This window comes from Schistocerca cancellata, chromosome 3 (genome assembly GCF_023864275.1).
Source record: "Schistocerca cancellata isolate TAMUIC-IGC-003103 chromosome 3, iqSchCanc2.1, whole genome shotgun sequence".
Lineage (NCBI taxonomy): Eukaryota > Metazoa > Arthropoda > Insecta > Orthoptera > Acrididae > Schistocerca > Schistocerca cancellata.
Genome location: NC_064628.1, coordinates 609,541,111 through 609,568,965, shown reverse-complemented (window position 1 = coordinate 609,568,965; position 27,855 = coordinate 609,541,111).

Genomic DNA, 27,855 nt, shown 5'->3' with positions numbered 1-27,855 from the left:
GAGGCCGCCGCTGTCAATCACGTGACGTCTGCTGTGTTATGATCTCTGATATTGCCAACTCTCTCAATTGAAATTAATCGATTGTCACACTGTTGCTGCAATGTTGACTTCCATATCTTATCCAGCTTAATGCCATTATCTTTTCTATTAAAATTATTGCAGTGTTTGGCAATCTCAATGGCCTCTCTGTACATTCGCGCGGCCCCCTCTGGATGCCTGATACATACGGCGCTCACTCGCGCTCGTCGCATTTCGCCAAATGTCCTTGGAGTATGCCTTCCGCAGTCGAAGGTGAAACGTCAGGGGAGAGTCTTATGTATGGACCATGGCATCTCAGCCCGGAAGTGTTAAGTGATGACAACACCTGCCGTGAATGCCTTCATTCTACACTCCTGGAAATTGAAATAAGAACACCGTGAATTCATTGTCCCAGGAAGGGGAAACTTTATTGACACATTCCTGGGGTCAGATACATCACATGATCACACTGACAGAACCACAGGCACATAGACACAGGCAGCAGAGCATGCAAAATGTCGGCACTAGTACAGTGTATATCCACCTTTCGCAGCAATGCAGGCTGCTATTCTCCCATGGAGACGATCGTAGAGATGCTGGATGTAGTCCTGTGGAACGGCTTGCCATGCCATTTCCACCTGGCGCCTCAGTTGGACCAGCGTTCGTGCTGGACGTGCAGACCGCGTGAGACGACGCTTCATCCAGTCCCAAACATGCTCAATGGGGGACAGATCCGGAGATCTTGCTGGCCAGGGTAGTTGACTTACACCTTCTAGAGCACGTTGGGTGGCACGGGATACATGCGGACGTGCATTGTCCTGTTGGAACAGCAAGTTCCCTTGCCGGTCTAGGAATGGTAGAACGATGGGTTCGATGACGGTTTGGATGTACCGTGCACTATTCAGTGTCCCCTCGACGATCACCAGTGGTGTACGGCCAGTGTAGGAGATCGCTCCCCACACCATGATGCCGGGTGTTGGCCCTGTGTGCCTCGGTCGTATGCAGTCCTGATTGTGGCGCTCACCTGCACGGCGCCAAACACGCATACGACCATCATTGGCACCAAGGCAGAAGCGACTCTCATCGCTGAAGACGACACGTCTCCATTCGTCCCTCCATTCACGCCTGTCGCGACACCACTGGAGGCGGGCTGCACGATGTTGGGGCGTGAGCGGAAGACGGCCTAACGGTGTGTGGGACCGTAGCCCAGCTTCATGGAGACGGTTGCGAATGGTCCTCGCCGATACACCAGGAGCAACAGTGTCCCTAATTTGCTGGGAAGTGGCGGTGCGGTCCCCTACGGCACTGCGTAGGATCCTACGGTCTTGGCGTGCATCCGTGCGTCGCTGCGGTCCGGTCCCAGGTCGACGGCCACGTGCACCTTCCGCCGACCACTGGCGACAACATCGATGTACTGTGGAGACCTCACGCCCCACGTGTTGAGCAATTCGGCGGTACGTCCACCCGGCCTCCCGCATGCCCACTATACGCCCTCGCTCAAAGTCCATCAACTGCACATACGGTTCACGTCCACGCTGTCGCGGCATGCTACCAGTGTTAAAGACTGCGATGGAGCTCCGTATGCCACGGCAAACTGGCTGACACTGACGGCGGCGTTGCACAAATGCTGCGCAGCTAGCGCCATTCGACGGCCAACACCGCGGTTCCTGGTGTGTCCGCTGTGCTGTGCGTGTGATCATTGCTTGTACAGCCCTCTCGCAGTGTCCGGAGCAAGTATGGTGGGTCTGACACACCGGTGTCAATGTGTTCTTTTTTCCATTTCCAGGAGTGTATGAATGAACCATTTAATGTCCATGTACCCGATCTACAGCGGCCGTCTCAACTAGGAGTTCTTGTTTCAACAACAGCATGCGATTCTGCAGTTAATTAGTCTCCATTGGGATGGGAAAAGCAACCACTATGCAGTCATACGAAACTCTGCAAGTCACCAAGTGCTCTCATTCTCAGGTGCAGGGTGAATATAGTCTGGGTAATATGCGCGCCCTGCTTCACGATGCCTCAAGACATATAAACAGTTTCTGACTTTAATACTTGGCTTACTGTTTCAAAATTTTAACGAAAGATTACACCCCTTAATCAGTATATTACGTCGGTGTTTCAGATTTTTAAATTCATTCAGTAGGTATATGAAACACTCAAATTTTTCCAGAATGAGATTTTCACTCTGTAGTGGAGTGTGCGCTGATATGAAACTTCCTGGCAGATTAAAACTGTGTGCCGGACCGAGACTCGAAGTCGGGACCTTTGCCTTTCGCGGGTAAGTGCTCTACCAACTGAGCTACCCAAGCGCGACTCACGCCCCGTCCTCACAGCCCTACTTCCACCAGTACAACGTCTCCTACTTTCCGAACTTCACAGAAGCTCTCCTGCGAACCTTGCAAAACTAGCACTCCTGGAAGAAAGGATATGCGGAGACGTGGATTAGCCACAGCCTGGGGAATGTTTCCAGAATGAGATTTTCACTCTGCAGCGGAGTGTGCGCTGATATGAAACTTCCTGGTAGATTAAAACAGTGTGCCGGACCGAGACTCGAACTCGGGACCTTTGCATTTCTCGGGCAAGCAGTTCTAATCTGCCAGGAACTTTCACTCAAATTTTTGTTGCCCCTGGAAGCCGTAAAAATAGAAAACGTACAACTCGAACCGTGCACCGTTTTAGACTTTAACGACGCTACAGAGTGTCCAAGTTACAGGCGCCGGCACCTGCCACTCGACCACTCCTTCGGAAGCAAACGTGACTTTATACACTGACGGACCATAGGCGGAACATCTCGCAGTGACCGTGACTGATAGCCACGATCGCCAGTAGAGAAGACGAAGATACCTTGAAACACGTATGTATTCAGTACCAGCGATGGCGAGCCATGAGAGAATCTCTGACCAGAGAGTTATTTATCGTTGCTAGTCTGCGCTTGACCGCGCGAGACAGCAGTTCGAGTGCAGTTGTTGTACGTAGCGAGTCGCGAGTTGCAAGTTGCACTCCGTCTGCAGTAGTCAGTCAGTACTGTAGTGTGTGAGGAGTGGGCGGGGGTCGACATCGGTCTCTGGTCACGATTCAGGACGAGGTATATTGTTAAATAAGGTAATGAAGCAGCATTGCGCTCAGATAATAATGTATTGGAATTGTAATTAATTTGTTGAAGAATTCCCCCAATAATAATTTTTTTTTATAAAGTAAGTCTTCTAAAGAAAGGCAATCATTTCCATTTAAAAAAAATTTCCTATGCATTTCCTCCAAGAATCAGAATTAAATATACGCCAGCATTGCACGGAGCTGTGCCGCAAAACAAGAGCAGATATTGAGGGAGTTTACGGATGTAAGAATTTTGTTTTTTTTTTGTTCACATTTTATAATCGCACAGGGCCGAGGGACAACGCAGCTGCCCTTATAAAATTTATCAGGTTCATTTTAGCGTTAATTTTGTTGGAAGTCAACATTTGGCACTCGTTTTCATTATCATTGTCATTATTATATTTCACGGGGAGGTTACACTTGGCACCGTGTCCATTCACATTTAAAATATTTTCATTTTTATATTTTTACGGGAAGGTTATACTTGGGTCCATTTATATTTAATAATTGTCATACATTTTTTAATACTAGGTAGAGCAATAGTTAAAGAGCTGTTTTGATAGATATAAAGGATAGTAGAAGAGAAGGCAGCAGTGCAGAAAACTAAAGATGAAACAGCGCTACTACAGCTCGGGGCCCTATGCACGCTACGGCACATATTCATTAAAGCGTAAAGAATCCCCTGAGGTTTATTACGCGCTGCAAATAAACTTCAGCTTTTGTGTTACAGGCAATGGCGGTAAAAATTCAGAAGCAAATTGCTGTATCCATGCTAATTCAAATTTCTGCATTACACGTAATGCTATTGAAAACACAAAAACAAATTGTCGTATACGGTTCAAAGCGTATACCTGTGCTCTGTCATTATTAAATTCCTTAGATTTTCTTACAGATACAAATTGCTTATAATCAACGTTATCGTCTCTGAGTTTGAGAACACGTTCAGGTTTGTGTGAGAATCTGTTTGTCTGTGTCATTTCGGATTTCAAGTCGCTTAGCTTCTGTAAATTACTCAAGTTACACTGGCTGTACGAGTGTGAGAAACGATCGGAGTGTGTCGTACGCTGTGCTGTGTTATTCAGTGAAACATTTTTCATTTCTGTTACTTTAATACCTTCGTCATTCTGCTTGGTATGTTGTTCACATTTTTTATCGACTTCTGTATCCGCAGTGTGTGAAAGTTCTGGTGACTTTAAATAATAAACTCGTCGTATACCTGTGCTTTGTCATTTTCGAATACTTTAGATTTTCTTATGGATAAGAATTGCTCGTGATCAACATTATCGTCTCTCAACGTGTGAACAGGTCCACGATTGCATAAGAATTTATTTGTCTCTGTCACATCGTATTCTAAGTCACGTAGTTTGTGTAAATTGCCTAAACGACACTGGCTATTTGAGTGTGACAAATACTCGCAACGTGGCGTATTCTGAGACGTATTAGTGACTGAAACACTTTTCATTTCTGTCATTTTAACACGTTCGTCAATTTGGTTGTTCTGTTGTTGACATTTATTATCGACTTCCGTATTCAGAGTGTATGAAACTTCTGGTGACTTTAAATTAAACTCGTCGTGTAACTGTGTCGCATTTTCAGAACATTGTTCAGCGACTGCATTAATTTCGTCTCTAGCTAATTCTGTTGTCGCTAAGGCAAAAACATTTTTCATTTCTACTTTAATGCGTTCGTCAATTTGTTTGTTTTGTCGTTCAAATTTACCATCGACTTCCGTATTCAAAGTGTGTGAAATTTCTGGTGACTTTAAATTAAACTCGTCGCGTATCTGTGTTGCGTTTTTAGGACATTGTTCAGTGACTGCATTAATTTCGTCTCTACGTGATTCTGTTGTGCCTACACGTGTAATACTTAATTCTTGTGCAACAGTTCCAACTTCTTCATTACTGTTACTAGCACAAGTCTTAGTATCCTCACGTAATTGTTCTTTCGTATCGTGACGTTGCACGCTAACAGCTGTAATCTGTTCACTAACTTGTTTGCTCTGTTCGTTAGGGTTGTCTTGTTTTTCGTTCGTCAGTTTGAAACTTTCATCAATCGTTTCGCTAAGTTGTTTGAAATGGTTGTCGAAAATTTCGTGCTGTTGTTTGAAAATTTTGTTTAGTCCTTCACTGAGTTGTAGTAAAAATGCGATAACTTGATCCTTAGTAACATTACCCATTTGTTGTGCCAATGCTCTAATTTCATCATTAGTAACATTACCTACTCTATTCTGTGCTGTTTGATGGCGTGTCTGCAATTGTCACGTTTTCTGTAACCACTTGGTTATTCTGTGATTCTTGGAAATGTTCGCCAGTCGGATGTGCACTGTTATTCACTAAATCGGAATTAAATAAATCCGACGCATTCTGATTACACTGTTCGGTTTCATTAGACAAATTTGTCTGTTCGTCACGTGAATTTTGCAAACCGGTTGTATTAAGCTGGGCAGCGCTCATTGCAACAGAACGCCCGGCGTCATCAATTGTCTTCAAATTAACAGAGGACGCAATTGAATTTGTCTGTTCATCGTTAAGATAAAAATCATCATTAGTAGTTGGAACGCACTGATTGTCAGTGAACGGAGGATTGTCATCAATACACTGTGTGTCACAAGAACTATCGGTGAAGTTATTTAAATCGGTTATTTCACTCATTATACCTCGCGATGCACTATTAACAGTCTTTCGCGGCATTTTTACACTCGTCACAATTATTCACAAATGAGACAAAGACAATGCAAAATGCAACAAACACAAATATAACAAAGAGCAACAATTTGCCGATGACCTGTGAGAGAAAATCACAAAATTAGTAAAAGCGTTGCGCCAAATGCTAATTATAATTAAGTAAATAAGAGCAGATATCTGACTACTTATCAGAAGATTCTCAAATAAATACGATCCTGGACCGGATGTCACCAAGTGTAACCTCCCCACAAAAATTAATGATATTAATTAAATATAAATGGAGCCAAGTATAACCTTCCCGTAAAAATATAAAAAATGAAAATATTTTAAATGTGAATGGACACCGTGCCAAGTGTAACCTCCCCACAAAAATTTTGAAAGGACAATAATTAAATGTTAATGGGAATCGTGCTCAACGCAACCTCCCTTGATTCACCGAGGCAGCACAGCATCTCATTCACAGGAGACAAGGCCTTTCTCGCAGCAGCTAACTCCATCTTCTAAACTGGCGATCGTGGCCATCAGTCGCGATCAGTGAACGACAAGCAGTGTTGCGAGACGTTCCACCTAAGGCCCGTTAACGTACAAAGTAACGTTTGCTACCGAAGGGGTGGTCTATTGACAGGTGCCGGCGCATATGACTTCGATAGTCTGTGGCGTCGTTGGATGACGTTTCCGCACATGGGAAGCAATCTTCGATTTCTTCCTTAAGACACCCTCTACAATACCCTGAAGTCCGTCATAACATTTCAGGGACATCTTCTACAGAGAAACAATGACGGCGCTGTAACACTCCCTTTGAGTAACCCCGAAGTTACTTTTACATCTTTCGACATAGTCCGAGGTGCGGATTCAAGGTACGGTTCTAAGTAGGGCTACAGCTTGAACCGTATTTTACCTTCTCCCCCCTCCCCCTTCCCCAAAGATAACGTGCAGTCACCCCCACTTTTAACGTGCCACAAACGGTCAGAAATTTTATAAATATAACAAAATATGTAATACGTCTTAATTTAATTAGCACAATATAAAATAAGTTGCTATTCAGAGGAGTGCAACGCTTGAAATTCATTCGTTTCAAATTTGAGAACTATATTTTTCATCGAATTGACTTCTTATGAATAAACACTTTCATATTTGACTCTGTAATAATTTGCAAAAACACGGGATCTAAGTGTATTCTGGCCATTATCACTATTTCACTTATTACTACAACTATGAACACAGGTCTGCGTATATGCGTGATTGTAAATGAGAACAAATGCTATTTTTTTCGGTCTTTTCCTCCTACATTTGAGAATTATATTTATTCAGTGGTGGGCCCTTACCTTACTCTCTCTGTGGTGCCTTGTTCAACTTCCTGTAATATTCAGCTTGTTGCTGTGGACTCACGAAACATGAACGGTGTCAGATTTCCTGTATGCAGCAGAAGCGGTCAGCCTGTGAAATGGCTCTATTACGTAGCCGACATAATCTCTATGGTTGGGGATGCGGCACGCCTATCCACATGGCCAAGCTGTCACAGAAAAAACTAAAAAGTATCTTGTGTAAACACACGCGCGGCTCGCCCTGTCGGAGGTTCTAGTCCTCCCTCGGGCATGGGTGTGTGTTTGGTCGTTAGCGTAAGTTAGTTTAAGCTAGATTAAGTAGTGCGTAAGCTTAGGGACCTCAGCAGTTTGGTCCCATAAGAACTTAGTATCATTCCTTGCCATTTTCGAGACAGTTTTATTCTCTGAAAGTTATGTGAGAAGTTTGGAAATAGATCTATGTAAGAATATACAGGGGATGAGCAAAATAGTATGTACGCCATGGATTATAGTACATCCTTTTGCAAGATGGCACCACTGCACACCTGTAGATCCTGTGACGTCGCCGCAGAACACGGTTAACGTGTTAATTCTCGGAGGTTATTTTTCAGTGTATTATACGCTTTGTTCTGCTATGGATGGGTGTGACGTCTCAGACTTCAAAAAAGGACAAGTTTGTTGGTGCGCTGTTACCAGAAGCATCTGTGACGAAAACGGCTGAACTGTTTTACGCTTCAGGAGTAACAGTATCCACGGTAATGACAGCATACACAAAACATGGTAAAACATCATCGACGAAGAGAAATAGTGGGTGAAAGCCGAAGTTAACTTATTTAGAACGGCCAGAATTAAAAATAATTATGTCCAAACAACATAAAACTACGGGGACAAAAGTGGCTGCAGAACACCTGTAATACTGTGTCGACAAAAACAGTACGGCGGGAGCTTCACGAGGCTAACATTTATGGAAGGGCTGCAACTGCAAAACATTTAATAATGGTAGCCAACGCAAAGTTGCGAAAGAAGTGGTGCCACAGTCATAAAACCTGGGCACTTGATGAATGGAAGAATGCGGTATGGTCTGATGAATGTTTCTACAAACAGCCGGGTTTATTTATGCCTACGATCCGGCTTGCCTACATCCTTCATGAGGGAGGTTCCATTTGATTTGGGCGTGGTATTCAGCTGTTCCTATCATTATCCTCACTGGTTGGATTACTGCGAATGAATATCTCGACATGCTCGACAATGAAGTGTGTACTATAACTAGCATATTGCTTTTGAACACTATCATATTACAAGATGATAATGCTCCCATACACACAGCCAAAAAGGTTTAGTCCTGTTTTGTGGAGCATCAGAATATCATCAGACATGAAGCAACTGGCGAATGTTTCTGTACAAGAATGGGAGAACATTACGTTGAAAACTACCCAGACATTCTACGAATCTATTTCGCAAAGAGCCGCTGCTGTTTTCAAATCCAGTGGTGCCCCCACTCCTTGTTGTTCTTGTTGTCGTTGTTGTTGTGCACTTCAGTCCTGAAGCTGGATTGTTGCAGATCTTCATGCTACTCTATTCTGTACAAGCTCCTTCATCTCCAAATAACAACAGCATCTGCTTATTGTATTCATCTCTTGGTCTCCCTCTACTTTTTTTTTAGGCCATACACTAATCTCAAGCATTAAATTGGTGATCCCTTGATGTCTCACAATGCGTCTTATGGTCCGATCCCTTCTTTTAGTCAAGTTGTGCCACAAATTTCTTGTCTCCTCAGTTTTGTTCAGTACCTTCTCATTAGTTAAGTGGTCTACCCATCTAATCTTCAGCATTCTTCTGTAGCGCCATCATTTCAAACGCTTCTATTCTCCTCTTGTCTAAACTGTGTATCGTCCATGTTTACTTCCAAACATGGTTACATTCCAAACGAAAATATCTTCGTAAAAGACTTCCCAAGACTTAAATTCATATTCGACGCTAACAAATTTCTCTTCTTCAGAAACGTCTTTCTTGCCCTCCCTAGTCTACATTTTATATTATCTCTACTTCGGCCGTCATCAGTTACGAGTATTTTGCTGCCCAAGTAGCAAAAGCTATCTACTACTTTAAGTATCTCGTTTCCTAATGTAATTCCCTCGGCATCTCTTGATTTGAATCGACTACATCTGTTTTGCTTTTGTTGATATTCAACTTATACCCTCCTTTCAAGACACTGTCCGTTCCGTTCAAGTGCTCTTCAAGGCCTTTGCTGTCTTCTCCCTGGATTTTAGTTCCTTCTCCAAATTTTTCTTTTGTTTCTTTTACTGCTTGCTCAATGTACAGATTGAATAACATCGGGGATAGGCTACAACCTTGTCTAACTACCTTCTCAACCAATGCTTCCCTTTCATGTCCCTCGACTCTTATAACTGTTCAAAAAAAAACCTGTTCAAATATTTATGAAATCTTATGGGACTTAACTGCTAAGGTCATCTGTCCCTAAGCTTACACACTACTTAACCTAAATTATCCTAAGGACAAACACACACACCCGTGCCCGAGGGAGGACTCGAACCTCCGCCGGGACCAGCCGTCTTATAACTGTCGTCTGGTTTCTATATAAGTTGTAAATAGACTTTCGCTCCATGGATTTTACCCATGCTGCCTTCGTAATTTCAAAGAGAGTATTCCAATCAATATTTTCAAAAGCGTTGTCTAAGTCTACAAATGCTGTAAATGTAGGTTTGCATTTCCTTAACCTACCTTCTAAGATAAATCATTGGATCAGTGTTGCCTCGCGTGTTCCTACATTTCTCCGAAATCCAAACTAATCTTCGTCAAGGTCGGCTTCTACCAATTTTTCCAATTTTCTGTAAAGTATTTCTTATTAATAAATAAATATTTTGTACACGTCATGTATTACTTGTATTTTGCCCATCCCTGTTAACGCGTTTCACTAAAATGTTCCTTTCGAGAGGACGGCGAATCTGCGACTGTTCCAATCCTTTATGAACGATGCAGGCAGTTCTGTCTGCTGGAAAATCATGATTCCAGCAATATATCTGACCGATAGTCGTGGGCGACGTGTGCCCAACCCTGGTGCCTAGTCCGAGAGCGACTGAGTTTACTAACCACTGGTTCGTTCTCATTGCCTTCATCACCGAACAGACCCCTTCCTACAATAGACACGGACCTGACAGCAAATGCATGAAGCAATCGGGCGGCCCGCCAGTCGTCACTGGAATCGGCGACGAGGCTCCGCGAGTTGCGCTATAAATCAGGCGCGCCACCCACCGAACAGGCCGCGACTGCCGGCTGCAAGCGAGCCTGACAAATTATTCGTGTCAGCCACATACTGCCGACACAATTTCCCGGGCGCTTTGTCACGGCCTGACACCGCGCGCGAAAACTAATACTCCCAGGTGGGCCATTAAAATCACTTTGTTTCATCGTCACGTTGAATATGACGTACAGTCAAGATCGGTCTCGGAAGTGAATTATATACACATATAAAAAAACGGGCAGGTAATATTTCATCCTGACAACGTACATGTAATACGCGATGTTGGGAGAGTGAGGTTCTGCAGACAGCTTCTTTGAGACGGGTAGCTAAAATGCGTTGTTAATAACGTCGTAATTTCTGCAGTGCCGGTTTTAGCCGTTGCTAGACAAAGACGTGTCTCAATAAAATTTCCCACGCCCAATATCAGGCTTGACATTGGACGATTTTACAAAGCGCTAACTATGTAGATACTGCGTTCATGTGATCTCCGTCAAATCATTCAAAAAAAATGTCAGCCACCCGGCAATATCTCCTTTCTCGAGGTGCCACACGAACCACTAAAATTAAAAATACTTAGAAGAAGCAACAGATCTGCTAGAGCCCCCACACTACGATTTTGATTCCTCTCCAGGGTTGACAAAGGACATTAAAAACGTTCATAGAAGGTTGGTTGGTTGGGTTGTTTGGAGGAAGAGACCAAACAGCGAGGTCATCGGTCTCATCGGATTAGGGAAGGATGGGGAAGGAAGTCAGGCGTGCCCTTTCAAAGGTATCATCCCGGCATTTGCCTGGAGCGATTTAGGGAAATCACGGAAAACCTAAATCAGGATGGCCGGACGCGGCATTCATAGAAAGGCAGCTCGTTTTGTAAGGGCGTGGCAGAGAAATGGCCCGATTTGGATATATCGTAAAACATTTTTAATCACAACAGCGAATCCCTTGAATATTGCCATTTCACGCACTGTTCAATATCTTGAAAATGCGGTCTTTTAGATGGACACCACTTCTAACGTTCTGCGTGGTTTCTGCTTGTTTTAAGTCGTTTCTCCCTACCACTTTCGTAACAGTTGGCATCAGTTTTTATTTTTTATGTACTTTACCGTTGCGTATTGTTTATCTGAACGTGGTATTCAGTGTGCGTAGTGAGTACATGTCACGGATCTATGTACGTGTGAACTGAGAGATAAAAAGGGAATTATTCGATAAGGTTCTTTGCTCTGACCACCAATACACTTTTTTTCTGTGTGAGTACTGTGAGAAAGGGTCTTTGTTGAGTGCAGATCTACTTCCTTGAGTGCGGCCGGCCGGTGTGGCCGAGCGGTTCTAGGCGCTTCAGTCCGGAACCGCGCGACCGCTACGGTCGCCGGTTCGAATCCTGCCTCGGGCATGGATGTGTGTGATGTCCTTAGGTTAGTTAGTTTTAAGTAGTTCTAAGTTCTAGGGGACTGATGACCTCAGATGTTAAGTCCCATAGTGCTCAGAGCCATTTGAACCCATTTGAAGCATTTCAGATTTTAACTTCAAGTAAAATTATGTGAATACCACGAAGTTTAATTGACGTTAGACACTAGTATTACGTAAAAAGGGGATGTAACAGATGAGGCTTCTGCAGTTCTGAGTTAAGCCTTATGTGCTCTTATGCGGCATCGCGTGCGTTCATTACCTTGTCGGTGGTTAGGCAGCGTCAGGGGCGGCGGGCGGCACAGCTCCACACACCTCGCCGTCTCGGTAGCACCTCTCTCAAACTTATCCTTACTAATGTTTTCCGAAGTTGGTTTAAGAAAAAAATATCTTGCTGTGTTTTCAACTGACCAATCAGCGTCTCAATGTTAACCTTAAGCTCTGCCTACAAAAATTCTGTCCATCCAATGAGAAATATTATACTTTTCGTGGTGGGGCAATGTTTTTAATGTTTGCTACGTAACAGAGATGCGTATATTCTCACGCTAAAACTTTCAGCTGGTGTGGCCCTTTTAGTGTTATCGTAAGATCTATACTGTTCCTCTGGAGGGCTCTATCTTTTAATATGGGCTGTGGGGTGGTCGGCCGGCGATATGGGTGTCCGTCCTTTATTGTAGGGCCTTCTAGCTTACACGACTCTGCTCTCCGACTTCTGTTCTCGTTTCTCCCCTCGGAACTGCGTCTGTTTCAGGGTGGCAAGGTATGACATGCATTTAGGCTTTGTTGTGTTAGTCTGTGGTATTCCATTTGCTCACTTTTTGATCGTATTACTTTGGTTAATTTAATGCCAGGAATTAATCGGAGCTATGTGACATATTGCCGGATTTGCTATCATGTCAGGGTTTTCAAGGAAGGTGTTGGATTTGCCTGACACCTTACACACTGCTTTGTTGACATACAGCCTGCAAAGTAAATCTTCCACGGCACACTCGATCATCATGAATGTTTCTGATTTCTAATGAATGGTGTCATTGAGTTTCGCAGCTGTGTGTTTTTTCCTTAAAATGATGTGGTTAGCAAACACTCTGCGCACTGCTGCCATTGAAATTTGAGCACAATGGTTCGTAACACCAGCTTGCGAAACCGATACTCATTTGCAATAAACTGTTCAAGTTCAAGATCGAGAAACCTGACAACCGTGGCAACATACCACCGAGATGTGACTGTGGTTGCTTGTCCAAGTTTATTTTCAACAAAGACAGGGCAGATAATGTCCACTGATGAGACAGCATACCATATTGGGACTTTATGGCTTTTTAAAGGGCGTCGACGGAGTTCGTGAGGATCATCCTCGCATCAGTAACGGCAGTTTTGTTTGTTGACATAAGCGCTGACATGAAAATGTGCCTCGTTACTCTCCGAAGCACATTTAACATGCCTTCATTGTCCCATTATCAGTCAACATTTCAAGTGAGTAGAGTTATTTGCTTTTCATTATCACTTTCATTTCACTGCTGCATAACCTACATATTGTACAAATGCAACTTAAAATCATTCCTTAAAATTCTGTGCAAATTACGACTGGACATTCCCACTACTGCCATTGTTTGTTTCACAGAATTTTTTGGACTGTTGGTTACAATATTTTGCACCTCCCCTATTCTTTCCTATGAGCGACAACTTTTGGGCCTTCCTGGCGATTTCGGCTTAATACACTTCCGTCTAGTAGCAGCAATACATCGCCTTAACTGTTAAAGACCTTTCCAGCCACTGTACGTTCATGTCTGCTTCAGCGCTCCGTCTCAGCAAATGGTATACCTGTCCGACAAATATTACAAACTTTCAGTGTTGCCAGTAGTACTCTCCACTTTGAGAGACTAATTAAAACAGCCCGTTTTTCTCCCACATCGTGCTTTTTATCTCAGTTGCGCAGTGCTTCCTGTACACAATATCGTAGTCAATAACATACGAGACAATAATGATTGAGTGGATGAGCAACAGAAGACGACTAGTTTGGTATCAACTGCCAGAGTTTAATCGTATAGTAGTATGTACTAATTCGAATAAAACATTCGTTATTACATGTGTCCTGTTTTTATTGTTTCGGAGATACAGCTGCTCAAATGAAACCCAAACAAATACATGCAGAAGGTGTCAAGCAAAGGCAAATGGATAAGTTGAAAGTTGATTTTCATATATTCCACATCTGATTTCAGTACACTTTCGAATTCTGATGATAGCACAACGTGTAGGTCCGATGAATCCTTCCTGGCGTTCTGTTCGTAATCCAAAGTTCTTACACTAAAGTTTTGTTATCAGCATAAGCCAAGCAGTTCTAAGAGGGGGACCAGTAAAAAGTAATGTTTTTTTGGTTGAGTCATCAGTCTTATTATATGTTTTAGAGAGCTCGCTATAACGTCCTCACCTGTGCAGACCTCTTCATCTCAGAAATTCCTCTGTCATCGCCTACAGGTTTCGCCCTCTACAGCTCCCATTAACACTACGGAAATTTGTACTCTGGTATTTCAGTATATGTCCTTCCTCTATCGATTTCCATACAGAGATGGCGGGGACAAAAGTGGGCACTTAACAATATTCTATTTTTCCCTTCTGCTTTTCTGGTTATGTGACAGTGAAAATTATACACAATACGTCTAAGATTATACTTTACACCATGCCATTAGTAGAAGATTGCTTGTATTATGTATTAAGGTTACATTAAACAAAATGTTACAAATGAAGAAAATGGATCTTTTCCCCAGACCTGGGATAAACATCCTATTGTTATCCACCAAAATACCATACAAAAATAGATTATTATAATTACAACAGACGAGAGGAAAACTACAGTTTTTCAGTTCCTGCCATTATTTACTTGTATAACGTTTCACTATCTCAAAATCATCATCGTTATTGTGCGCATGCTCAGTCTTCATTATAGACTCGATAGGGTGAAAATTACATTTAGATTGAAAGATTTCCAAACGCTACAGTTCAAAGCCCTCTAGCACCAGATGGCTGCAAATACGTTTTACTTATTTATTTTATTTAAAAAGCTTTAAGAGTTATCACAAAAAAAAATTCAGAGGCATTACTTTTCAGCACCCTCTCGTACATTGCTTTACCCATTCTCCATCTGGACACATGTAATAACACACACTGCCTGCCTCAACCATGGCTAAAACAGGACTCCTTCGGCGGACGCTGCAGCCACGGTACAGATAATATACAGCGACAGCATATTTCTCAGGATTGTTTAGATGATATATAATTGAAATTTTAATTACAACTTACAAATCTTTGTAAATCTGACAGCAGGTTTGTTAGTATAGAACGTGGTTATAAATCTTGTGTAAATAGAATTTATACAGCAAATCGTTTTTAGATAAAAATTTGGATAACTACATATGGTAAATAATTAAGGTAGTACAGATAAAAGTCGGTTTATCTTTTAATTACTCAGTGGATCTTAAAAGGGAACATTCGCTCTAGGTCTTCGACAAGATGTGAACAATTTATTACATTCAGAACTTTCGTAGAAATGCCGTGAATATTTTTAAGTTGATTACAAAATAACTTCTGCAATTATCTGTAGATAGTGATTTTACATAATATAATATTATGCCATCAAACAGTAACTCTAATTCCATTTGAAACTTACTATAACATAGAAATTAGAAGTGTCGTATAGTTAACAGTAGATACAAATCTCATTCCCATGCTTTTTTCAAAAATGGTTCAAATGGCTCTCAGCACTATAGGACTTAACGGTTGAGGTCATCAGTCCCCTAGAAATTAGAACTACTTAAACCTAACTAACCTAAGGACATCACACACATCCATGCCCGAGGCAGGATTCCAACCTGCGACCGTAGCGGTCGCGCGGTTCGAGACTGTAGCGCCTAGAACCTCTCAGCCACTCCGGCCGGCCCCGTGTATTGTGTGTCGGCTTCTATACTAAAGGTAGGATCAGATTTTATACTGGTCTGTAACATTACATACGTAAAGATACTGCGAATCTGTGGAGTAACGAACGAATTTTAAATGAAATTGTAATTTGTTCATTCCCGTACGAACGTAGTACAGTGCGCAAAGAAATCGCAGCACTAAGCGCAATATGTTCCCCCTATGAAACGTCGGTTGCCTCATACCCTGGGTCGTTCCGACAAGTTTTTGTTGCACTGTATAAAGCAGACAGACGGCGCCTACTACGTGGACCTGGCTCGGCCCACCCGCGACATCAAAGAAAACCCCGCCGGCACCTTCGGCCCGCGCGCTCTCCTTCCGGCGTTCCTATGCCGCCATAAGCCACAGCGCAGCGCCTTTATCCACTTACCTGGCCGTAATGGCTGTGGAACAGCGTCGTTCCGGGCCCGTTTACCGGACGTGATTATGATAAATTCTGGGTGGGCGCGGCTCTGGGGCGGTCCGCAGCCGTAATGATAGCCGACACACCGAGGTGGTCGGCTCTTCCGCTTAGCCCGAGGCGGGGAACAAATTACAGGAGAAAACGTGACAACACGGCGCCAACACCGAACCTCCTCCCCGTACCGGTAACGGCCATAAATTTCCCTGTGGTGGACAGCCACTCTCATGTGCTCTTCTAGCGAGAATTTCCACACACAGTACATTGGAAACGAGAGGCACGCAGTTAACAATAAAACTTAATTTAAAAATAAAAAAAACGGACACAAAAATGTATAAAAAAGTAAAAACAAAATAAATTGTTTTGTCCCTTTAAGTTTAATATATTGTGTTGTATGTTAACCGGGGACCTAGAAACGACGGAGAGGCTCCGTCCCCGCCGCAGCCGCAGTAGTCCATAACTCCACGACGACTACCGCAGTCCACTTCCCCCCTCCGCCGCCCCACACCGAAACCAGGGTTACTCTGCGGTTCGGCCCGCGGTGGACGCCCCAGGGAACGTCTCACACCAGACGAGTGTAACCCCTATGTTTGCATGGTAGAGTAATTGTGGTGTACGCGTACGTGGAGAATTTGTTTGCGTAGCAATCGCCGACATAGTGTAACTGAGGCGGAATTAGGGGAACCAGCCCGCATTCGCCGAGGCAGATGGAAAAACCGCCTAAAAACCATCCACAGACTGGCCGGCTCACTGGACCTCGACACAAATCCGCCGGGCGGATTCGTGCCGGGGACCAGGCGCTCCTTCCCGCCCTCTTTTTTTTCATGGTATCTTGTTTCCTACACGCCGCAGTGTTCAGTAGATTCTTGCCCGGTTCCTTCACTGTTGTTAAGACATAACTAAGCTTTCGTATGTTCTTTTCCGTTGCGTTGCAGTGGTGTTGCCGACAAATGCCTCAGGGCGAGTCTTCATTAAGTATCTCCATCATTTCGTGATCTTGTAGGTACTCTGCTACTGGATAACTGACGCGTAAAGCAGCCCCTACCACCAAACCAGTCTCAGGTGGTTCGCCTAAGTCCATGTCCATGTCGTTTTTGAGCTGTCGCGACCTCAGTATATTTTACTTACATGTGATATCATGAAGCGAAAAAGAAAGATTGATCGGGGCTCCTCAGTCGAGCCAGCTCGTGCACGTGATGGGACAGAAAGGCAAAAAGGATGTTTCTAAAATCTTACGCGTTTAGATACAGCAGACGACGAGCTAGCTCTTGGAGGTCGGTGAGTTAGGCACAGTGGGAGTAACACTATTTGTCAACTCGCGAAACAAGTCGACAGTCGAAGCCAAACTCGTGACAGGAAAAAGTCAGAGCTGTATTTGAAATATTAAACGGGAATTAAGGCGATCACTTGCAGAGGAATATTCCAGAAAGACAATAAAGGGTATCGTGTGTAACCAGATTCGAGTGGCGGCCAGTTAAGAATTATACAAAGGAGCACGTATGAGCAGAAGGATCATTAGTATCAAGTATCCAGCATGCAGAGAGCACTCGGCCAGTATCAAGGCGCCACTGGGAAGCGACGCCTAGTAGCAACTACTGATTGAATTACAGAAATGATATTTCACTGTAAAAATACAGCAACCAGCCACTTTTTAATGCGTTTTATTTATGCCAATATGCATTTCGGGTTTGCACCCATCTTCAGCTGGCAAATTACATGGATCCTCAGTTACTACAGTAGTACAATCTCGACAGCAGTTTGGATGCTGCAGCAGGCCTGTGCAAAAGCAACGATTCCAATCATTTACTTCAATTTCGCGAGTTTAAAGTTACGCACTATCAGTTGTTCATTTTACTTACATTCTCCTCTCCTTGTTTTATCTTGGCTTTTCTTCTTTTTTGCAACAACACAAACACTTTTTATCACGTATTTTACACAGGCGCACTGCGTTATCCGCCATGTTGTCGACTGACAGTTTTTGTTCACATACAAACGGTTTATCTATGGACAGAGTTATATTTTTCGTAAAATATAACTCTGTCCATAGATAAACCGTTTGTATGTGAACAAAAACTGTCAGTCGACAACATGGCGGATATATTTTTCGTAAAATATAACTATGTCCATAGATAAACCGTTTGTATGTGAACAAAAAGTGTCAGTCGACAACATGGCGGATATATTTTTCGTAAAATATAACTCTGTCCATAGATAAACCGTTTGTATGTGAACAAAAACTGTCAGTCGACAACATGGCGGATAACGCAGTGCGCCTGTGTAAAATACGTGATAAAAAGTGTTTGTGTTGTTGCAAAAAAGAAGAAAAGCCAAGATAAAACAAGGAGAGGAGAATGTAAGTAAAATGAACAACTGATAGTGCGTAACTTTAAACTCGCGAAATTGAAGTAAATGATTGGAATCGTTGCTTTTGCACAGGCCTGCTGCAGCATCCAAACTGCTGTCGAGATTGTACTACTGTAGTAACTGAGGATCCATGTAATTTGCCAGCTGAAGATGGGTGCAAACCCGAAATGCATATTGGCATAAATAAAACGCATTAAAAAGTGGCTGGTTGCTGTATTTTTACAGTGAAATATCATTATCCACGGCCACGGGGCTCAACAGTCCAAATATAATGGACAAATTGTTATGAATTACAGAAACTTTGACTTCGAGAAGACGGCGGAATACTCTGATGGACACGATTGCAGCTGTTAGATAACTTGTACTTTCTGTTTCCATTGGAATAGTGCTGAAGAGAGACAGTTGGCATCTGTCTCAGACAGCTACCATTGAGCATTTTAGCTAATACCAGGAACAAGTCACTGATTAAAACTTGTCTCCTGTGCATAAGGCCAAGAGTTCATCGAATAATATTTAACTAGCCCAAGTGGCCAGCGAACCAGTAGTCCACTGAACGTGTGATAGTACAAGTACTCGTCTGTGATAGAAAATGTAGCTCGCGTGTAATCAGAGTGGGATCCTGAGAAGGTGTTATGGCTGAATGTATTTGACGCTATATGACTCTTTATGTTTAACAAGGAGTAGTTGGGCGGATACCTCACATGCCAATGTGTGAAGAGATAAAGAAATCTTTTTATAGAAGATTACTGATTTGCTACTTTGGCAGACCATTCCTACTAAAATCAGCTCTTTGTCACCAATTGCCGCCACATTCCTAATCAAAGAAGGAAGTTCTACTCCCTCTCATCTCCGCTTTAAAGGTTGATTAGAGTAATTACAATACTGCCACAAACTCAAACTGTCTTCAACGTCCCGATTGCCCACACAGACCACACCGACATTGTGTTGGTGGACTGGACCTGAGCCGGGCCAAGACAGAGTTTATGCTCAGTCACAAAGGTACATTCTGCCTATCAATACTATTTGTTGATTTACTTAGGCATTAAAACTTGAAATAAATAGGCTACTCAAAGTTGTTATTCACGCTCTTCGACTGACGCGGCGCACTCAAGGACGTAGATCTGCAGCCGACAAAGACCCTTTCTCACAGTACTCACGCAGAAAAAAAAATGGATATGCTGGTCAGAGCAAAGAACCTCATAGAATAATTCTCTCACATATACATAGATCCGTGACGTGTACTTACTACGTACACTGAATACCGCATTCAGATAAACAATACGCAACGGTAAAGTAAGTACATAAACAATAAAAATTGATGCCAACTGTTCCGAACAATACACTGCGAAAGATGAACGTAAATGTATTAAAATCCTTGCACAACAAGATGACCTTCATCAAACAAACAATCTAAGTCCAAAAATCGAGAGATATTTTTAACCATCATTTAAAATAGACAGTTCGATAGAGTTAAAAGGGAAATACAATGGATGTTAATAGTATCGACTATAATAAAATTTAATTTTGCTCCTCATAGCGTTAAAAGCAACTAAGGGCCTAAACACCAGTTTATTGCAGTGGATTATAGCTGGAAGCATTCTGACTTAACGATCATTTAATGCGAGTGTAGGCAGTTATAATTCAAGCATGAAACTTTATGCTACCATTAAATGTAAGTCACTTAATCTACGTGTCTCATAATTAAAGGGGACATTTCCCAGCAGCCAATGGGAACGGCGCAGTCTGAATGCTGACGATAATGCTAGCCAGTAGAGCTCCCATCTGAATACGGCTCTCGGAATGACGAATCGCACAGAGCAATCTGTAAATGTGCAGTGGAGTCTGTGCGCTACCGTGGCGCACCGAGAGGGCCAATGGCCAAGTTATCACTTGTGCCGTTACCACGATGTGCACAGTGCGTTTGCACGCGAACAGCTACCGGTCAGAACAGAGTGATACGGAAACTATTAGCAGTGTCCGTAGCGAGGCAGCGCTCGCATGGCAACAGCAGTTACCCGTGGTCTTAATTCAAAATCCAACTGGCAGCTATTACGATGAACGCGCTCTCATTAACTGGGATCACAGCTGTCATCGAGGCTCACTGCTCGCTCGATACTTGCCGTTGTGACTCCTTCCTGCGATTGCGGGATGACTTGGACTGTGCGTGTGCTACTGGTTGGGACCATTTGCGCTGACAATTCCGGAACATGCTGTGTAAACGACTGCTATAGTCCGATGCACGAACGATGGCAGTCCGCGCAGCTCGAGGATCGGACGGGGACTGCACTGTTGCAGGTTCCAAGCGACGGTTGCGGTAAGCGCATACACCTGCTCAGCGACTTAAGTGGGGTAGGACGTCAAACGGGCCGCCTTGGAGCAGGAGAGGCACCACAGTACATTTAAATTTCCACTGTCTATACTTTTACAAGTAAATTCATAAAACTTTGTGAGCATCACCAGGAAGGATTCAGGATTCACACTTGTAGCAGCGGAAATTCAAAATGGTTCAAATGGCTCTGAGCACTATGGGACTCAACTTCTGAGGTCATTAGTCCCCTCGAACTTAGAACTAGTTAAACCTAACTAACCTAAGGACATCACACACATCCATGCCCGAGGCAGGATTCATGGGACTCAACTTCTGAGGTCATTAGTCCCCTCGAACTTAGAACTAGTTAAACCTAACTAACCTAAGGACATCACACACATCCATGCCCGAGGCAGGATTCGATCCTGCGACCGTAGCGGTCTCGCGGTTCCAGACTGCAGCGCCTAGAACCGCACGGCAACTTCGGCCGGCCGGAAGTTCAAAAACATAACAAAATAAATTTTTGTTACATGTGAAATTTCATCATTTTTTCACTTACTATTGGCTGCATTTGTTGCTATAGGTACACTTTTCTTCGTAAGTAAGAGAGACTGTTCGATGAATTTTGCACAGCATACAAACCATACTTACAGGTGTCTGAAACTCTAGAATCTATTTAATTTATGAAAAAATGAATGAGCTGTTACGTTTTAAACTTTATGTTTAGAAAAAAATCAAATTTTGTAGTTAATTATCTCAATTTTTACCACAGTTTTTAATAGATTTGGAAAATTCTAGAGTTTCTTACGCCTGTAAGTATGGTTTGTATGCCGTGCAAAATTCATCAAAGAATCTCTCTTACTTGTGAAGAAAAATGTACCTGTAGCAACAAATGCAGCCAACAGTAAATGAAAAAATGATGAAATTTCATATCTAAAAAAAAATTATTTTGTTATGTTTTTGCACTTCCACTGCTATGAGTTTGAATCCTAAATCCTTCCTGTTCATGCTGACAAAGTTTTATGAATTTATTTGTAAAAGTATAGACAGTAGAAAATAAAACGTCCTGTGGTGCCTCTCCTGCTCCAAGTCGGCCCGTTTGACGTCCTACCCCCCTTAAGAAAGCGTGCATAGTTCAAATTGTGTCTCTCTCTTGTTTGTGCAAAATTTGTTGCTTACCACCACCATCAGCCATGACAACTCGCAACAAAGGGAATAAAAATTCACTGAATAACTCGCTAAAACTACGTTTAATTCTCGCAATGGCTGTGACATTCGCAGTAGAGAGCTGAGAGCGATACTGAACGCTCATTGGTTGCCGGAGAATGTGCGACGAAGATGCGCAGAACACGCTTAAGCTCGTTCGTGACTCCAACCATAGCTGCTGCCAGAATAGTCACACCTCCCTTGCCCTTGTTTGGTCTCCCTCCTCTCTGGGTTCAGTTCGCGTAAGTTTTGTCGTCTCCACAGCGTTTGCTGCGAGAAAGGTTGATTCAAATGGCTCTTAGCACTATGGGACTAAACATCTACGGTAATCAGTCCCCTAGAACTTAGAACTACTTAAACCTAACACACATCCATGCCTGAGGCAGGATTCGAACCCGCAACCGTAGCGGTCGCGCGGTTCCAGGCTGTAGCGCCTAGAACCACTCGGCCACCCAGGCCGGCGCGAGAAAGGTCTCGTTATGTATCGACTTAGATCGCAGTGTGACTTCAGCGTGTCACACGAAACAAAACGCAGATGTGCGATGCTCTAGTTTACTGGTGACCACGTTTCGGTAGTTCTCACTTCAAACTGCGTCACTTCCACAAATTTTTGACGTTTTCCGGCTGTAGCCGGGCTAAGAGCCACCATGTTGCTGCATTTGCACGAAATGCATATACTTGAAAACGAGATGTAGATAGAAACAAAAATTAATATCTGAGCAAGATCAGGTGTTATTTTCTGTCTTCAAAATCTGTAAGGGTTATGATGCTGTAGTCGGCCGCTAACATCTTCTGTGTGAGAGACTGGGACGCAAATGGCTTTGGAGAGGTAGTGATACGGCTATACTGGATAATGGAAAGAATCGAGGTGGGTAGGATTGCAACTCTGCAAGGAAGAATTTGTAGGGTGGCCCATAACTTTTAGGACAAGTAGATTTCAGGAATGTTTTCTCTATTTTCAATCGCAGTCGAGACTCTAGCCAATTCAATGGGCAGTCAACAATGAACTGTACGCTGTACATTGTTGAAATTCTTTATACAATCCGCATAACATTCAAGCTTACCAACAATGGTTCAAATGGCTCTGAGCACTATGGGACTTAACATCTGTGGTCATCAGTCCCCTAGAACTTAGAACTACTTAAACCTAACTAACCTAAGGACATCACACAACACCCAGCCATCACGAGGCAGAGAAAATCCCTGACCCCGCCGGGAATCGAATCCGGGAACCCGGGCGTGGGAAGCGAGAACGCTACCGCACGACCACGAGATGCTTACCAACAATGAAGGCGCAACAAAAATGTTCCCTTGTTCATGGTAATTCATCGGACGTATGAAACCATCCTTGTAGGGCTGTCGCGGGTATAAGTGCAGCGGAGTGTAGGGAGTCGGTTTTGGGTGGGATCTGATACCAACCTTAACATTCCAGGAGTTTAAGGAAGTCTGGGAACATTGCCGCTTCATACAAGATACCTGTGATGAGCAGAAAGCGAGGCCGAGAGCATGATCTTCAAGGGTTTGGCCGCTTTTCTTCGTTGGTCACTTCATAGTCCTCTCCCCTCCCTCCCACCTCCCCCCCCCCCCCTCGCCATACATACACAAGCGTATGGGTGAACTAGCAAAAGCCATATTCCTAATCTTCAGCCAAATTTGGTTTTCTTACATTAAAAGATTAAAGTAACAGAATATGAATTCAAAAAACACGATTCATTTCGACGATTTACTTTCATTTTTCGCACCTTCTACGCCAAGGAGCAGTATTCAAGAGTAGTGGGTCTTTTTCAGCCAAGCGTTCCAGCGGGCTGTGTGTGGCACGCGTGGCCGAGAAGTTGCCAATTGGGAATATTTGGGAGGGGGCTACCGGTTCACTATGTTCCAGACTGAAATAAAAATTTGGTGCATGTGTGAGTGTTTGTGTGTGTGTGGGGGGGGGGGGCTGATTTACAAAATAAACCAGAAGTGACGTGTGTCTGGTGCTAAGACGATGGCAGGTCGCTCCAGGTCAGCTCCCAGCAGATACTTTATGGGCATGTGGTGTTTTTTAACCTTAAGGCTAATGCAAAAAATTTTCTGAGTCCCCATCTACTCACTTCACAAATCGAGCTTATGAATTTCATCATTAACGAAGGCTGAAGTAAACTGGCTGCAGTCTATTCCAGGAGTCTAGCCCCAGAGTTCAGTTGTGCTATGTAAATATTAATAAATCAGAACCATGTATTTCTACCATGACATTTACTTCGTTAACACAGATTTCACTGGAATTACAAAGGAATGATAGCTAAAATGTCTCTTCTTAGAGTAATTTTCGTGCTGATTCAAAAACTAGCCTTAGATTTTGTGGATCTGTAATATTTTGAAGTTAAGGGTTATTTAATATTATTAATAGTAGTTTATTAATGCTAATTTATCGAATTGCTTTAGGCTACAGTTGCACGAGTAAAAACATTTTTGTCCTCTAGCATTAGTTGAATGACTGTTACTTTTGAAAACAGTCGTTTATTTTTAATTTTTTTGGAACATTTCTCGTGGAGAAATAGCGGTCTTATTAAAAGTACTTTAAAATGTATTACAAACTGCTCCAACATCAATAAAACGTTTATTTCCAACGGTTACCGGTTTCGGTCAGAATGTGACAATTTTCAGACCATTTATACTGAAACAGAACAAAGAATGGATTTAGAAGGATGTCTCATAATAGTAGTAATTTATATACATGACGTACAAAACATTGAAGGGGAAATTATAGCTATAACGGTAGGCGGTGGTGGTGAAAGGAACAGGTGTTACGATCCCACGAACGTCAACGTTTATTTGAATTTCCATGTTAAACACAGCTCCCTCCTTTAATATGTGATACAATTTTGGAATTAGGCAAATGAGTATGTTTCAATGAAACCTACTATCCCAATATGATCATTAGTTGTTACAGATATTTAGTTCATCGTAGCAAAATATGGGGTCACGAAGTTAACATTCGAATTATAGATTTCTTACAGGAATCCTAAAAATAAAAACAAAACAAAAATTCAGAAGGATTGTGTTGTATCTATGGAATCAGCAAGCCATTAGCAATGTTCTGTTGTAGTTGTGAACTTGTGTTATGCATAAGAAATTAATCTTAGGTTAGTCTCGAAGAGTTTGTTGGTAGGTGTCGAGATCGACTTTGTATCAATATTCGATTATGAAATTATATCTCAGGTAGGAAGGAGGAGGAACGGAGGGTTGAGAGACGATAAGTCAGTAAAGATAAATGGTTACCTTTTCATTGCTGGGATTCACAGCCATCTAGAGTTTTTCGAAAGACAGCATATTCGCCATTAACTGTAGAAATTATTTATTTTCGGTACTGCCGAATCGGCCAGGATTTCATTATGAAGTGGTAAACTGAAAAAGACAGTACTTCAGCACATGTCAAACTTTAAAAACCTTTCGACATGTACACATGTAGTTTAGTGCCTGAGCTTTTTAACAATGTTAACGTCCTTAACACACAAGCAATAAACCATTTTTCTTATTGTTCTGGCTGAATCACAGTCTTACTCAGTTTACCGCTTGATAATGGCCTTAAGGCTGAAACTGCCATAGTGAAAATAAATAATTTCTGCGGGAGTGTGGAATACAATGTTTCTCAAAAAGATAAATGGGTCGTGTTGTCTGGGAGAGAGCGAATGATTTTGGCCTGGGAAATGTGATGTGCAAGTGGAGGCCAAAGCAGAAAGGAGCTAGGACGGCTCAGGAGGATGGGAGAAACATTGGAGCCTTGCGCTAAGGAATTGATATGGGGACTAAGATAGGATAGATAGATAACAGAACAGATTCCTGTGTGTGGAAGAGCGAGCTTTAGGATTGAAAATGGACTATGGAGGCTGGGGAGGTGGAGGAAGTGTAGAAGGTGTTGGTAAACTGGAGGCAGCAGTCTAGGATTGAAGACAATAGAGTAGATAGTTGCCTAATGGAATACATGCATTCACAAATGCAAATTTGATTAGACTTCAAATGCACAGTTCATTAGTGACATACGAAAATTTGTGCCAGACCGGGTCTCGAACAAGTATCTCCCACTTTATCACTTCGACTATCCGAGCATGCTTCCCGGACCGACCCAAACCACCACATGTCCCGGTGTGTCAACGTCCTGCACTCGTGCAGTTGCTGTGATGGTGCACATATAGAGACTTTTTTTGTTATTGGTGTGATATCTCTAAGCGTGTCATACTATACTACTGGCCATTAAAATTGGTACACCACGAAGATTGTTACGAAATTTAACCGACAGGAAGAAGATGCTGTGATATGCAAATGATTAGCTTTACAGAGCATTCACACAATGTTGGCGCCGGTGGCGACCCTACAACGTGCTGACATGAGAAAGTTTCCAACCGATTTCTCTCATACGCAAACAGCAGTTGACCGGCGTTGCCTGGTGAAACGTTGTTGTGATGCCACGCGTAAGGAGGAGATATGCGTACCATCACGTTTCCGACTTTGATAAAAATCGGATTGAAGCCTCTCGCGATTGCGGTTTATCGTATCGTGACACTGCTGCTCGCGTTGGTTGAGATCCAATGACTGTTAGCAGCATATAGAATCGGTGGGTTCAGGAGGGTAATACGGAACGCCGTGCTGGATCCCAACGGCCTCCAATCACTAGCAGTCGAGATGACAGTCATCTTATTCGCATGGCTGTAACGGATCGTGCAGCTACGTCTCGATCCCTGAGTCAACAGATGGGGACATTTGCAAGACAACAACCATCTGCACGAACAGTTCGACGACGTTTGCGGCAGCATGGACTATCAGCTCCGAGACCATGGCTGAGGTTACCCTTGATGCTGCATCACAGATAGGAGCGCCTGCGATGGTATACCTAACGACGAACGTGGGTGCACGAATTTCAAAACGTCATTTTTTCGGATGAATCCAGGTTCTGTTTACAGCACCATGATGGGCGCATACGTGTTTGGCGACATCGTGGTGAACGCACATTGGAAGCGTATAATCGTCATCGTCATACTGGCGTATCACCCGGCGAGATGGTATGGGGTGCCATTGGTTACACGTCTATGTCACCTCTTGTTCGCATTGATGGCACTTTGAACAGTTGACATTACATTTCAGATGTGTTACCACCCGTGGCCCTACCCTTCATTCGATCCCTGCGAAACCGTACATTTCAGCAGGATAATGCACGACCGCATGTTGCAGGTCCTGTACGGGCCTTTCTGGATACAGAAAATGTTTGACTGCTGCCCTGGCCAGCACATTCTCCAGATCTCTCACCAACTGAAAACGTCTGGTCAATGGTGGCCGAGCAACTGCCTCGTCACAAGACGCCAGTCACTACTCTTGATGAACTGTGGTATCGTGTTGAAGCTGCATGGCCAGCTGTTCCTGTACACGCCATCCATGCTCTGACTCAATGCCCAGGCGTATCAAGGCCGTTATTACGGCTAGTGATGGTTGTTCTGCGTACTGATTTCTCAGGATCTATGCATCCAAATTGCGTGAAAATGTAATCACATGTCAGTTCTAGTATAATATATTTGCCCAATCAATCCCCTTTTATCTTCTGCATTTCTTCTTGGTGTAGCAATTTCAATGGCCAGTAGTGTATTTTGCAGTGGCTTTGTTCTACATCGCAGTATGTAATGTTCTTCAGACGTGAACGCACGTCTGTGGAACATTGCACAGTACACAGTAAAAGACAGATATTGCAAATTAGAATTGTGTTTTGACCTGAGAGTTTATGTGCTGTTTAGGATTTGCGAAGGCGTCCAAAAATTTGAGAAACGCGGGGAATTTTTGACCGCTAAGCACGCTCTATGTACATCGATTCCAACGACTCG